At 38.0% G+C, this 13388-nt stretch overlaps 1 pseudogene; it reads right to left on the bottom strand.

The window, feature by feature from the left end:
• Window positions 1-236: 236 nt before the first annotated feature.
• Window positions 237-1771, bottom strand: LOC138145274 (DNA replication complex GINS protein PSF2 pseudogene; annotated as a pseudogene).
• Between the last annotated feature and the right edge of the window lie 11617 nt (window positions 1772-13388).

Below are 13388 nucleotides of genomic sequence, written 5' to 3'. Positions count from 1 at the left end.
ACGTCCTCTGAAAGTGAGGGAAGCCTGGTGATTAATATTCAGCCTCACGCCTGTTGCTTCTCGTACTGAAAAGTGAAGGCTGGCGTTCTGCATGTGCTTCTGACATTCTGAGTACTTCCCAAATGCAGGAAGTTCATTCCTAAAAGGGGGACAAGGTACCAAATGAGCCTCCTTTTCACTGTCTAGCCTCAGTCTTACAAAACTTCAGAGTATCTCTCTTGCAACAACAATTTCCTCTAAAAGTCCTAAGACCAAGCAGTCTCTGCAGGGTGAAGGTTTATGTGGAGTTTGTACATGTGACTTAGGAATTGTGTGACAAATGCTCCAGTAGTAGTAATCTCCATCAAGGTTAGATTTTCCTGTTTGGTATATGCTTCCTGCTATTTGACAAGACTGTTTTCAGATACCTGGAGTTTAACTATTCAAATATCCCGCATACCCTTGATCAGGGTTCAAATGTCATTTACCTTGGAGATATTATAGGAAACATGATTTAACAACCATTTGGTAAGTTTCATGTAGTAAGGACTAAACATCAGGATAAATGTTTCCTCCTTTCTCATGATCTTGTGTCTCCCCCAATTTTTCAATATCCATCCATTCAGGAGGAATCACTCAACACTTGTCTTGGTTTTTTGGTTCATTCTCAGCTAAAGAGGTACTTCCACAGGTAAAACAGGATTAAAAGGTCCCAGATCTCCCCCAATGAGGTAAATCTTGTCCAGGCTGAAATTAGTGATGGTAATGACCAGCTCCTTTGCAGTCAAGTCCCTGGTACCTGTCCAAGGTACTTGGGACTGTCCTGTGGTCCCTGAGTTAGAATCGCTGGGTCACCTGCTGAGGCAGAGTTGTTCCCTTAAGTAGATTATACTTACTTCTTCCACTTTTTCACTATCCACTCTTTCCTCTAACCCTCAATATTTAACTTTTGTTCCACAACTTTACTAACTGTTCAGTTCAGGGACATCAATGTCTTTCTTTCACCAAACTCAGTGTTTCTAATTTGATATTGGAAGATATAACAAATCTTAGAAGTCATCTAGTCATATTATGTCATTTTGACAGACCAAAAAGAGAAAATTATTTTCAAAATTACATGATTAGATTTGAATTTAGTCTCCTTCATATTTGGATTGTATTTTATATGTTGCCCGCTTTCCTACCACCACCAACATCACCGCTCTACAAGATCCCCATTGCAATAACACCAAGTTTTTCTAAGTATTCTTCTCCCTTTGATTCCATGATATACTCCATGATCTCTTTTTCTTCCATGGATCTTCTTTTTTCTTCTTGTTCTCTGGAAATATGGGCATGCCAAGATTACATCTTTGGACTTACTTTTGTTCCTGTCTAAATACTGTTGTTTTAACAAGTTGCCACAATTACTATCAAATCCATAAAGATAAATTCTATGAAGATAACTGTTAAGCCTTCATCACTTGTCTCAAAAATTTTTTCTCAATTATGAATTTCTGACTATCTGGTGAACATCTTATATGAATATTTCAAGTAAAACTCAAACACAATAAACCTAAAGATGATCCCATAACTTCCCTTTTTTGTTTCCTTATTTCTATAAATGGTATCACCATTCTCCCAAAGTAGAATCCATAAAATCATCTTTGACCCATTTCTTTCCTTCATGCACAATGCCTAACACACAGTAGGCATTTAACAAATGTTATTTGATTGACTCATATAAAGAAAGATACAATCAGTTCCCAATTTCTTACAATTCTACTCAATGATGCCACTCACACCAATCCATTCTTCCACTTTTGCTACCACTATCCTAAATTAGCCCTTCAGTACTTCTTAGACTTCAAACTGACTTCCTTGTCCCTCCCCTCTCCCCCATTAAGTCATTACTATACAATATTATCAGGCTGTATCAACAGCTCCAATTCCATGACTATCCAGTTCAAAATTTTTCAGTATATTCCTCAGCCTAAGGAATGTAATACGACTCTTTAGCCTGGAATTTAAAACTCTCCTTATTCAGTTTCAATCAAACTTTCTAGCTTTAGTGATCAGTATATCCTTACAAATATTCTATATTTAATAAAACTTGACAGTTCTCTGAATTTTTCCTGCCCTGTCTGGCTGCCATCCTTTATATATTCCATATCCAGTCTCTCATTCTGGATGCTATCGCTGCCATTTTCTACTAAGGAAATCTTTCCTTCCTTCAAGGCTCTGACTAAATTACACCTACTCTATAATACCTCATTTGATCTCCCTTTCTGGAAGTTAATTCTCCTGTATTTAATGGATCATAACTTTTTTTTTTTTTAGTATTTCTTACATCATTCTAATTTATATTTTAATTATTTACATCTCTGGGGCGGCTGGGTGGTGCAGTGAGTAAAGCGCTAGCTCTGGAGTCAGGAGGACCCGAGTTCAGTTCTGGCCTCAGACACTTAACACCCACACAAAAAAAACTAGCTATGTAACCTTGGGCAAGTTACTTAACCCCAACTGCCTTCCAAAAGGCAAAGAGAGAGAGAGACAGACAGACAGACAGACAGACAGAGATTCTTAACCTGAGCTCCATGAACTTGCTTTTAGGAGCAGCCAGATAGCACAGCTAGTAAGAGCACCAGCTCGAGTGTCTGGATGATCTGAGGATTAAATCCGGGCTCAGATACTTAGCACCACACCCCATAGTAACTGGCCATGTAACCTTGAGCAAGTTACTTAACTCCGATTGCTTTAAAATAATAATACTAATTTCCATATCTGCCTTCTAGATTGTGAGTTCCTATTGTTAGGATTATCTCACTGATCTTTTTATTCTGATAATCTAACATAGTGAATTAAACATAGTAGGTACTTCTGAAATGCTTTGCTGAATTTACTATTTGGTGAAAAAAGCCAGAAACAAAACTATCAAGTGATACATAGCACTAGAGAAAATTTAGAAATTGCCTACTCTGCCTTCTTTATTTTACAGATAAGAAACTAAATGACGGTCATGAGAGGTAAAGTATCATCTGCAACCACATACAACTCATTTTGTGGCAGAATTGGCATTCAAATCTAGGTAATAATGTCAGTGTCAAGAAATTTGAACGTATAAGGACATAATAGAGTAGAAAAACCTCAGAGTTATCGAAACTATACAATGGATATAAGGATCTTCCCACAGAAGATGAATGAGCATTCAGAAAGGGAAGCTACATCTCACACCCCAGAGCACAATGAGGAACATTCACAGACATTAGGAAGATGATGGAATCTCAGTAACAAAAGCAGGAAATAGGGGCTCCTGGTGGTTGATGGCTCTCTGATTAAGGGTACAGCTGAGACTGCATTTGCATACCTAATATAGCTAATCAGTAGGTATCCTGTCTTTCTAGGGTGTTTGTCTGGGACCTGATGGAGAGCCTGCTGAGATTGATCAAACACACTGACTGATTTTCACCCGATGTGGGAATGAATGATACCATCAAAGGCAACACAGACTATATCTCTGTCAAATTAGCAATGCCCCCAAACTGGAATAGAAAAAGATTAGAATAAACCACCAATCAACATGTGATTACAATATCTAAGAAATATTAACTGCTTTGAATCTAAGAAATTACATCAAACTAAACATATTTATACATGCTTACATAGGATCCATATATTTTGTCAAGTAACATCTGTTGATTCATTGATTTTTATTGATTCAACAGTTAATTATAAAGCTAGAATTACTTGTAGAGGGAGAGAGTCTGACACAGAGAATAGGGAGCTGGTCTTATCATAATAAAGACTTGGGTTCAAATCTTGCATCTGACCTTTATTGACTCTGTAACCCTGGGTCAATGACTTGAACTCTTAGTGACCCTAAACGACTCCCTAAAACTTTAAGATACAGAGTACAGAGTGAGTTTACCTCATAAGTACTCTCTATATTGATGAAATCACAGGTCTGGACTATACAGGCAGCTACATGGCATAATTGTTAGGGCTGGACTTGTAAGCAGGAAGAACTGAGTTCAAACCCTAGTTCAGTCACTAAGTAGTTATGTGACACTGGACAACTCACTTAACCTCTCTCAGACTCGGGTTTTTCATCTATAAAATTGGGATAATAATAGCAGAAACTTCCAGAGATTGTTGTGAATGTAATCTCACATGGCAGAAAGAGAAGGTCCAGGCCTGAGGAGTAATAATCCCAGTGCACTTCACTCTCATAAAACCACACTTCAGTATTACATTTAGTTCTTTTTATGTAGCACATTTTATGAATAATATTAATACTAAGGAAATCATCCAAAGGAACACAAACAAGATGGTGAAGGGACACAATTTCATATTGCATGAACATCAGTTAAAGGTACTAGAGAAATTTAGAAGAAAGAAAAATTTTGTGCCAGTAATTAAAAAGTTATAATAAGGAAAAAAATATGGATTTCATATATATTCAGCAAATGCAGAATCAGGAATAGTGGGGAAAAGCAGCAAATAGGTAAATACAGACAGGATATAAGGAATGATTTCTTAACAATGAGACATATCTGAAAGTGGCATGGTATGTTTTAGGAGGTAATGTGTTCTTCACCCTCACTTAAGGTCATCAGCCAAAGCTACATGTTCACATGTCAAGAATCATATAATAAGGATTGTTGAACAGAAATGTGTCGGACTTGATGGCCTCAGAAGTCCTTCCAACTCAGATATTCTGTGATTCTGATATCAAATGACAAGTGCATTTAGATTTTTGCAAAACAATTATCATTCTTGCCTTTTTTCTTTATAAAAATGTATTATATATTTTAACATTCTTTTCTTTATAAATTGAGTTCCAAATCTTCTCCTGCCATCCCAACTCCCTCCTAATACTGAGAAGGCAAGCCAAATGATATCAATTATCCATGTGAAATCATGCAAAACACATTTCCATATTAGCCTTATCAGAAAAAAAGAAGAGAAAAAGGCAAGAAAATTATATTTTAATTTGCACTAAGAATTCATCACTTCTCTCTCTAGACGTAGAAATATTTTTTTTTCATGGTGAGTCCTTTGGAATTGTCACAGACCATTGTATTGAACGGAACATTGTATTGAACATCTTTCAAAATTGATCACAATATAATATTATTCTAGTTTTGCATAATGATCTCCTGGTTTTTCTCATTTCACTTTGTATCAGTTCATAGAAGCATTGCCACGTTTTTTGTTTGTTTGTTTTGTTTTCTGAAACAAACCTCCTCTTCATTTCTTATAGCACAATTCTACTTCCATCACAATCATATATTACAACTTGTTCAGTCATTTCCCAATTGATGAGCATCCCCTCAATTTCCAATTCTTTTACAAAACAGAATGAGTTGTCATAAATATTTTTGCACACATAGGTTCTTTTCCTTTCATCCCTTTTGGGGTACAGACCTATTAGCAGTATTGCAGGGTCAAAGGGTAGGCACAGTATTATAGTTCTTTGAGCATAGTTCCAGACTGATTTCCAAAATGGTTGGACCAGTTCACAACTACACTAACACTGCATTAGTGTACCTATTTTCCCTCATTATCTCCAGCTTTGTCATTTCTGATACATGTGAGGTGGAACCTCAGAATTGTTTTAATTTGCATTACTTTAATCAATACTGATTTAGAGCATTTCTAATATGATTTTAGATAGCTGCTTCTTCTGAAAACTTCTTCTTTAGTTCCTTTGACTATTTATCAATTGGGGAATGGCTTTTATTTTTATAAATGTTTCCCTCTTTTCTTTGTATTTAAAATATGAGGCCATTATCAGAGAAACTTGGTGCATTTTCATACTGCTTCCTTGTCTACAGTAACATTTAGCAAAAATTGTAGTTTCTTTGATTATTTATCTTAATTAGGTTTATTACTGCTTTTGCTTTGTCTGTTATTGTGATTACTATGCCTGCCTTTTTTTCCTTCAGCTGGAACATATTAGATTTTACTTTAACTTTTAGTTTAACTCTGTGTATGTTTTCCTGTTTCAAGTATGCCACTTGTAAACAATATATTGATGGATTCTACTTTCTAATCCATTCTGCTATGTACTTCCATTTTATGGATGAGATAATTCCATTCATAGTTAACATTACTAAGTGTTTTTCTCCATTATATATTTTTTTTCTGTTCATACTTCCCTCTCTCTTTTTATCTTGTCCCTCCTCAAAAGGCTGTTTTCCTTCTGAGAATTACCTCCTTTATGGCTCCCTTTTATCATCCCTACCGACCATATCTCTAATCCCCTACCCCTCCATTTCCCTACTAGGTTAGTAATATTTTATACTAAATTGAGTGTGTATGTACATTGTTACCTCTGAGAAAATTCTGATGCATTAGTTTCACACACTACCTGTCATCATCTTTCATTTTACCCACTATACAAGATATTCCTTGTTCACCTCTTTTATATAAGAAAAATTTATCGATTTTACCTCGCCCTTTCCTTATTTTCCCAGTGAATCCCTCTTTATTACGCTTTTCTTTTTTTCAAGATCATACCAGCATAAATCACTCATTTTCTGTGCCCTCTGTCAATGTGGACTCCTTATAATTTCTCTAAGGATAGTTTTTAAGCATTACATGTATCATCTTCCCACATAAGAACATAAAACAGTTTAATTTTTAGTCTCTTATGATTACTCTCATATTTACCTTCTTATGTTTCTCTTAAGTATTATATTTGGATGTCTAATTTTCTATCTAGCTTTGGTCTTTCCAGCAGAAATGCTTTGAAGTCCTCAATTTCATTAAACATCCATTTTTCCCAGGATTGGGCTCAGTTTCATAGGGAGGTGATTCTGGGTTGTAATCATAGATCTTTTCCTTCCAGAATATTATGTCCTAAGCCCCCCACTCCTCTTATATGGAAGACACTATTTTTTTTATCTTAAGTGTGCTCCACAAGGTTTTAATTGTTGCTCTCTATCTACTAGCTATATTTTCTCCCTGATCTGGGAACTCTGTGATTTTGCTATATTTTTTCTGAGAGTTTTCATTTTGAAATCTCTTTCAGGATATGATCAGTTATTCCTATTTTTTCATAACTATGGCTTTCAGGTAGTCACATAATTCTTAAATTATTTCTCTTTGATCTATTTTTCAGGTCAGTTTTTTTTTTTTGTAATGCTTTATTAACTTCTGATTTACATCATTCGTTTCTGCCAGATTTTGAGTTACAAATTTTCTTCCCATTTTTCCCCCACACATCCCCCCAAAACAGCATTCCCACAGGATATCCCCACCTCCAATCTGCTCTCTCCCATATTTTCTCCCATACCCGTTTCAACTTTTCCAGTGGATTTCTATGCCTCAGTGCCTGCATATCTTTTTTTTTCTTAATAACATGTAAGATGGTATTAATAATAGTATATATATATATACACACACACACACACACATATATATATATATATATACATATATTTGAATATTTGATTTTAAAACTTTCAATTCCAGATTCATTCCCTTCCCCCCCTGCCACCCACCCCCGCTGGGGAGACAAGCAGTTCAGTATAGGTTGTACATGTGCGGCTAATGCAAAACAATAACATAGTAGATGTATTGTAAAAGACTGACTATATTTCCCTCCCTCCTATCCCACCTCCCACTTGTTCTATTCTCTACTTTGATCCTGTCCCTTTTCAAAAGTGGGTGCTTCCAACTTCCCTCCCCCCCCAGCCTGCCCTCACTTCCATCATCCCCCTCACATCCCCTTCCCCCCCTATTCTCCTGGAGGGTGAGATCCCCTATTTAGTGTGTATTTCCCTCCCTCCTCATCCCCACTCCCCATATTGAGTCCTCCAGATTCAATAGGAATAAGGTTGACCCATTCCCTTTTGCCTTCCTAGTCTTCCCCTCCATTGTGACCATTTTCCCTTGCCTCTTCTGTATGAGATAGTTGCCCCAAACCATCTCTCCCCATTTCCTCTCATTATATTCCTCTCACCTCTTAATTTCATCTTTTAAGTATCATCCCTTCCTGTTAAATTGGTCCCGTGCCCTCTATCTATGTATACCTGTAAACGTATATACGCACATTCACATATGTATTCATATGCCCGCATACCCTCATATAAAGACATATATATATATATTTCTAATCCCTTCAACTACTGAGAAAAGTTTCATAAGTTACAATTATTGTTTTTCCATGTAGGAATGCTAATAGTTCAACTTTGGCCAGGTGGCTCAGCAAGCAAGAGCACCGGCCCCAGTGCTGGGACAACCTGGATCAAATCTGGGCCCAGACACTCAGCACCACACCCAGAAACAACAACTGGCTGTGCAACCCCAAGCAAGCCACTCAACCCTGATTGCTTTAAAAAAATAGTTCAACTTTGATAAGTTCCTTATGATTTCTTTTCCCTGTTTACCTTCTCATGCTTCTCTTGCTTCTTGTATCTGAATGTCACATTTTCTATTCAACTCTGGTTTTTTCAGCAAGAATGCTTGAAAGTCGTGTATTCCACTGAATGATCATATTTTCCCCTGAAACATGATACTCAGTTTTGCTGGGTAGGTGACTCTTGGTTTTAATCCCAGCTCCCTTGACCTCCGGAATATCACATTCCATGCCCTTCGATCCTTCAGTGTAGAAGCTGCCAGATCCTGGGTTATCCTGATTGTGTTTCCACAATATTCAAATTGTTTCTTCCTGGCTGCTTGTAATATTCTCTCCTTAATCTGGGAATTCTGGAACCTGGCTATAATATTCCTAGGAGTTTTCTTTTTGGGATCTTTTTTCAGGAGGTGATCAGTGGATTCTTTCAACCTCTATTTTGCCCTCTTGTTCTAAAACATCAGGGCAGTTTTCTTTGAGAACTTCCTGGAGGATGCTTTCCAGGCTCTTACTTTGGTCATGGCTCTCAGGCAATCCAATAATTTTTAAATTATCTCTCCTGGATCTATTTTCCAGGTCAATGGTTTTTCCCATGAGATATTTCACATTGCCTTCTATTCTTTCATTTGTTTGGATCTGTTTAACAGCATCTTGATTTCTCATAAAGTCATTAGCTTCCATTTGCTCCAATCTAATTCTGAAGCAATGATTCTCCTCAGTGAGCTTTTGAGATTCTTTTTCCATCTGGCAAATGCGACTTTTTAAGGCATTCTTCTCCTCATTGCCTTTTTGAGCCTCCTTTGCCATTTGAGTCAGTCTGTTTTTTAAGGTATTATTTTCTTCAGTCAGGCTGTTGACTCTTATTTCATAATTTTCTTGCATTGTTCTCATTTCTCTTCACAATTTTTCCTTCTCTTATCTGCTTCTTAAGGTCCTCTATGGCCTGTAACCAGCTTGTATTTTCCTTTGAAGCTTTTGGTGCAGGAGTTCTGACTTCACTGATTTCCTCCTGTTCCATGCCTTGCTCCTTCTTATCCCCAAAATAGGAGTGTAATGTTGGAATCTTCTGTCTGCTTTGTTTCTTTTGCCTGCTCATTTTGCCACTCAATGATTTGACTTTTGGGCTTTTTGCCACAGTAGGACTCTGCCACCAGACAGGGGAGTTTTCGACCCAAACGCTGGGGTTTTCTCAGCTGCCGGAGGTATTAGATGGGTGCCCTCTCTGAGGTCTCCACAAGCTCTGGCAAGCTGGACATACACCCCAGGACCTCCACCCTAGACTGCAATCCAGATCCAAGCAGGTTAAAGCAAGAGTGATTACCCCTCAGACTGGTGCTTGGTCCCCCTACACTCTGCAGGCCAGGAGCTGAAGTCACCACATGGCGCTGGCAGGCTGTGCTGGCATCTCAGCGGTTTCTCACCCCAGGGGTAAAAACCACGCACTCCCACTTACTGGGTCCCAAAGTCCAGACTGCACTGGCCTCTCACCTTGTCCTTCGCATCTATGTGTTGATAAATCTGGAAACGGCCACAGCTGCTGCTGATCTGGAGTCCCTCTGGCAGGAGGCTGGTCAGGGCCGCCCTGGGGCTAAAGCCTCAGTGTGGTGCTGGGCTCGGCTCCCAGAGCACTGCGCTGGCCAATTCCTGCTGGCCTGCCGGTCTGTCCTCAGCGGGAGGTTAGCTTCTCTGTGTCATTTTGTGGGTTCTGCAGCTCCAAAGTTTGTTTAGAGTCCCCTTTTTACATGGATTGGGGAGGGTGGAAGCTGGAGCTGTGGGAGGGTCGGGAGGGTCGTGCTTCTACTCCGCCATCTTGGCTCCGCCCCAGGTCAGTTGTTTTTGCAATGGGTTATTTCATGTTTTTTGATTTTTTTTCATGCTTTTGTCTTTGTTTTATTTTTTTTTCTTGGTGTCTTGTGGAGGCATTAGTTTCTACTTGTCCAATTCTGATTTTTAATGAATTATTTTCTTCATTGAATTTTTGTACTTTGTCTTCTCTCCTGCTCTTTAAAGAATTTTTTTACTTCTGTGATTTTTCTGCCTTGTTTACCTTTGGAACAATGCTCTTCTTAAGGTGTTATTTTTTTTAGAATTTTTTTTCTCTTACCAAACTGTTCATTGTCTTTTCATAATATTCTTGCCTCACTCTCATCCCTTTTTCCATTTTTCTTCTATTACTCATCTTGATCTTTAATTCTTTTAGCATTTTAATTTTTAGCATTTTAATCCTTTTAGCATTTTTTTAAACTTTTGTTTATAGCTTTTTTCACATTGTTTTCTTCGTCTGACTTTATGTCTTGGTGTTCCCTGCCACCATAGAAGCTTTTTATGGGGGAGTTTTTGTTGTTTTTACTTTTTAAATTGCCAAACCTATTTTTTGGTTTTCAACTTTATACTAAAATTTCATTCTGGGGTGAGGAGCCAAGATGGCAAGATGGCAGAGTGAAAGCAGGAACTTGCTTCAGCTCCTACTCCAATCACCTCCAATACCAATAAAAAAATGACTCTAAAAAAATTTTAGAGCTAAGTGACAGAGAGAAACAAATTTGCTGAAAGCAGCCTGGCAGGCTAACAGGAAGTGTCTACCACATAAGACTGGGAGCTGAGTGCAGTCCTGCATGAACCACACAGGCCCAGATCCAGGGCAGCCCTGACCAGTAGCACAGTCTGGCCAGAGCAGACTCCAGGAGAGTGAATGACAAGCAGCTGTGGCAGTTTCCAGACTTCTCAATCCATAAATTCCAAAGAGAAAGTAAAAGGTCAATGGGTAACTCTGTTGGAACTGAGTGATAGAAGAGCATGGTGTGCCCCCTGCTCCCTGGGAAAGAGGTGGTGGAGGTGAGGCAATGGTAGCTGCTGCTATGTGATGGCCTCCAGAGATTCTGGCCTGCAGATTTTAGGGAGACCAAGCAACCATTCAGAGGGTAATTTCTCTTGTTTTGACCTGCTTGGACCTGGGTCGCAGTCTTGGGTGATGGTCCTGAGGTGTGGGGACAGTGGCCCAGAGCTTGTGGTGGCTGTAGAGAGGGCACCCTCTTTGTAGCTCTGGCAACTTTGAAAAAGACAGCAATTTGGGACGGAGCTTTCTTGATTCTGGAAGCATTGTTCTCTCATGGCAAAGAGATCAAAAGTCAAGTAACTGGCAAGCAAGATGAGCAAGCAGAGGAAGCGCAATAAGACCATAGAATAATTTTGGGGGATAAAAAGAATCAAAACATGGGACCAGAAGAAGAGAATAAGGTCAAAACTCCTGTATCAAAAGCTTCCAAGAAGAATATGAACTGGTTGCAGGCCATGGAAGAGCTCAAGAAGGATTTTGAAAATCAAGTAAGAGAAGTGGAGGAAAAATTGGAAAGAGAAATGAGAATGATGCAAGAAAATCATGAAAAGTGAGTCAAAAGCCTGCTAAAGGATACCCTAAAATTACTGAAGAATACAATACCTTAAAAATACACTAACTCAAATGGCAAAAGAGGCCCAAATAGCCAATGAGGAGAAAAATGCCTTAAAAACCTGAATTGGCCAGATGGAAAATGAATTTCAAAAGCTCGCTGAAGGGAATAATTCATTCAGAATTAGACTGGAGCAAATGGAAGCTAATGACTTCACGAGATATCAAGATACTGTAAAACAGATCCAAACAAATGAAAAAAAAAAAGAAGGCAATGTGATATATCTCATCGGAAAAACCACTGACCTGGATAATAGATCCAGGAGTGATCATTTAAAAATTATTGGACTATCTGAAAGCCACGATCAAAATAAGATCCCAGAAATCATCCTTCAAGAAATTCTCAACTAAAATTGCCCTGATATTCTAGAACCAGAGGGAAAATTGAAAGAATTCACCAATTGCCTCTTGAAAAAGATCCCAAAAAGAAAACTCCTAGGAATATTATAGCCAAATTCCAAAGTCCCCATGTCAAGGAGAAAATACTGGTAAACAGTCAGGAAGAAACAATTTGAGTATTATGGAAACACAATCAGGATGACAGAATATGATATTCTGGAGGTCAAAGGAGCTAGGATTAAAAGCAAGAATCACCTACCCAGCAAAATTGAGTACTATGCTTCAGGGGAAAATATGGTCATTCAATGAAATAGACAACTTTCAAGCATTATTGATGAAAAAAAAACAGAGTTGAACAGAAAATTTGACTTTCAATTACAAGAAGCAAGAGAAGTATGAGAAGGCAAATAGAAAAGACATCATAAGGAACATATTAAAGTTGAACTATTTACATTCCTACATGGAAAAATGATCATTGTAACAGGAGGGTATACATGTGTATAAATATATATATATATATATATATATATATATATATACATATATATATATACATATATATGTGAGTGTTTGTATATGTGTGCACATGTTTACATAGACAGAGGGCACAGGATGAGTTGAATAGGAAGGGATGATATCAAAAAAATAAAATTAAGAGGTGCCGGAGGAATATATTGGGAGAAGGAGAAAAGAAGAGACAGAATAGGGTAAATTATCATATAAAAGAGGCAAGAGAAAATTGTTACAATGGAGGGGAAGAGCAGAAGGGTGAAAGGGAATGGTTCAACCTTACTCATGTTGGAATTGACTTAAGGAGGGAATAACATACACACCCAATTGAGTATCTTACTCTACAGGAAAGTAAGGGGAAGGGCATAAGTGGGGTGCTGATAGCAGGGAGGGCAGATTCGGGGAGAGGGTAGTTAGAAGCACATACTTTTGAAAAGGGACAGGGTCAAAGTAGAAAATAGAACAAGTGGTAGACAGGATAGGATGGAGGGAAATATAGTTAGTCTTTCACAATGTAACTACTATGAAAATATTTTGTATAATTTCACATGTATAACCTATATTGAATTGACTGTCTTCCCAGTGGGGATGGGTGAGGAGGGAAGAAAGGAAGAATCTGTGAATAAACATTTTAGAAACAAATGTTTAAAAATTCTTTATTTTTTACATATAACTGGGAAGTAAGATATACAGGCACTAGGGTATAGAAATCCATCTTGCCCTACTAGAAATTTGGGGAGGAATGGTGGTATTTGGGGAAAGCTTGCTATA

Source organism: Petaurus breviceps, unplaced genomic scaffold, assembly GCF_028583685.1.
Source record: "Petaurus breviceps papuanus isolate PSGF00001 unplaced genomic scaffold, PetGlider_PUasm1.0 90731, whole genome shotgun sequence".
NCBI lineage: Eukaryota > Metazoa > Chordata > Mammalia > Diprotodontia > Petauridae > Petaurus > Petaurus breviceps.
Note: the sequence above shows the minus strand (reverse complement) of the source record. Positions and strands in the feature narration are given on the sequence as shown.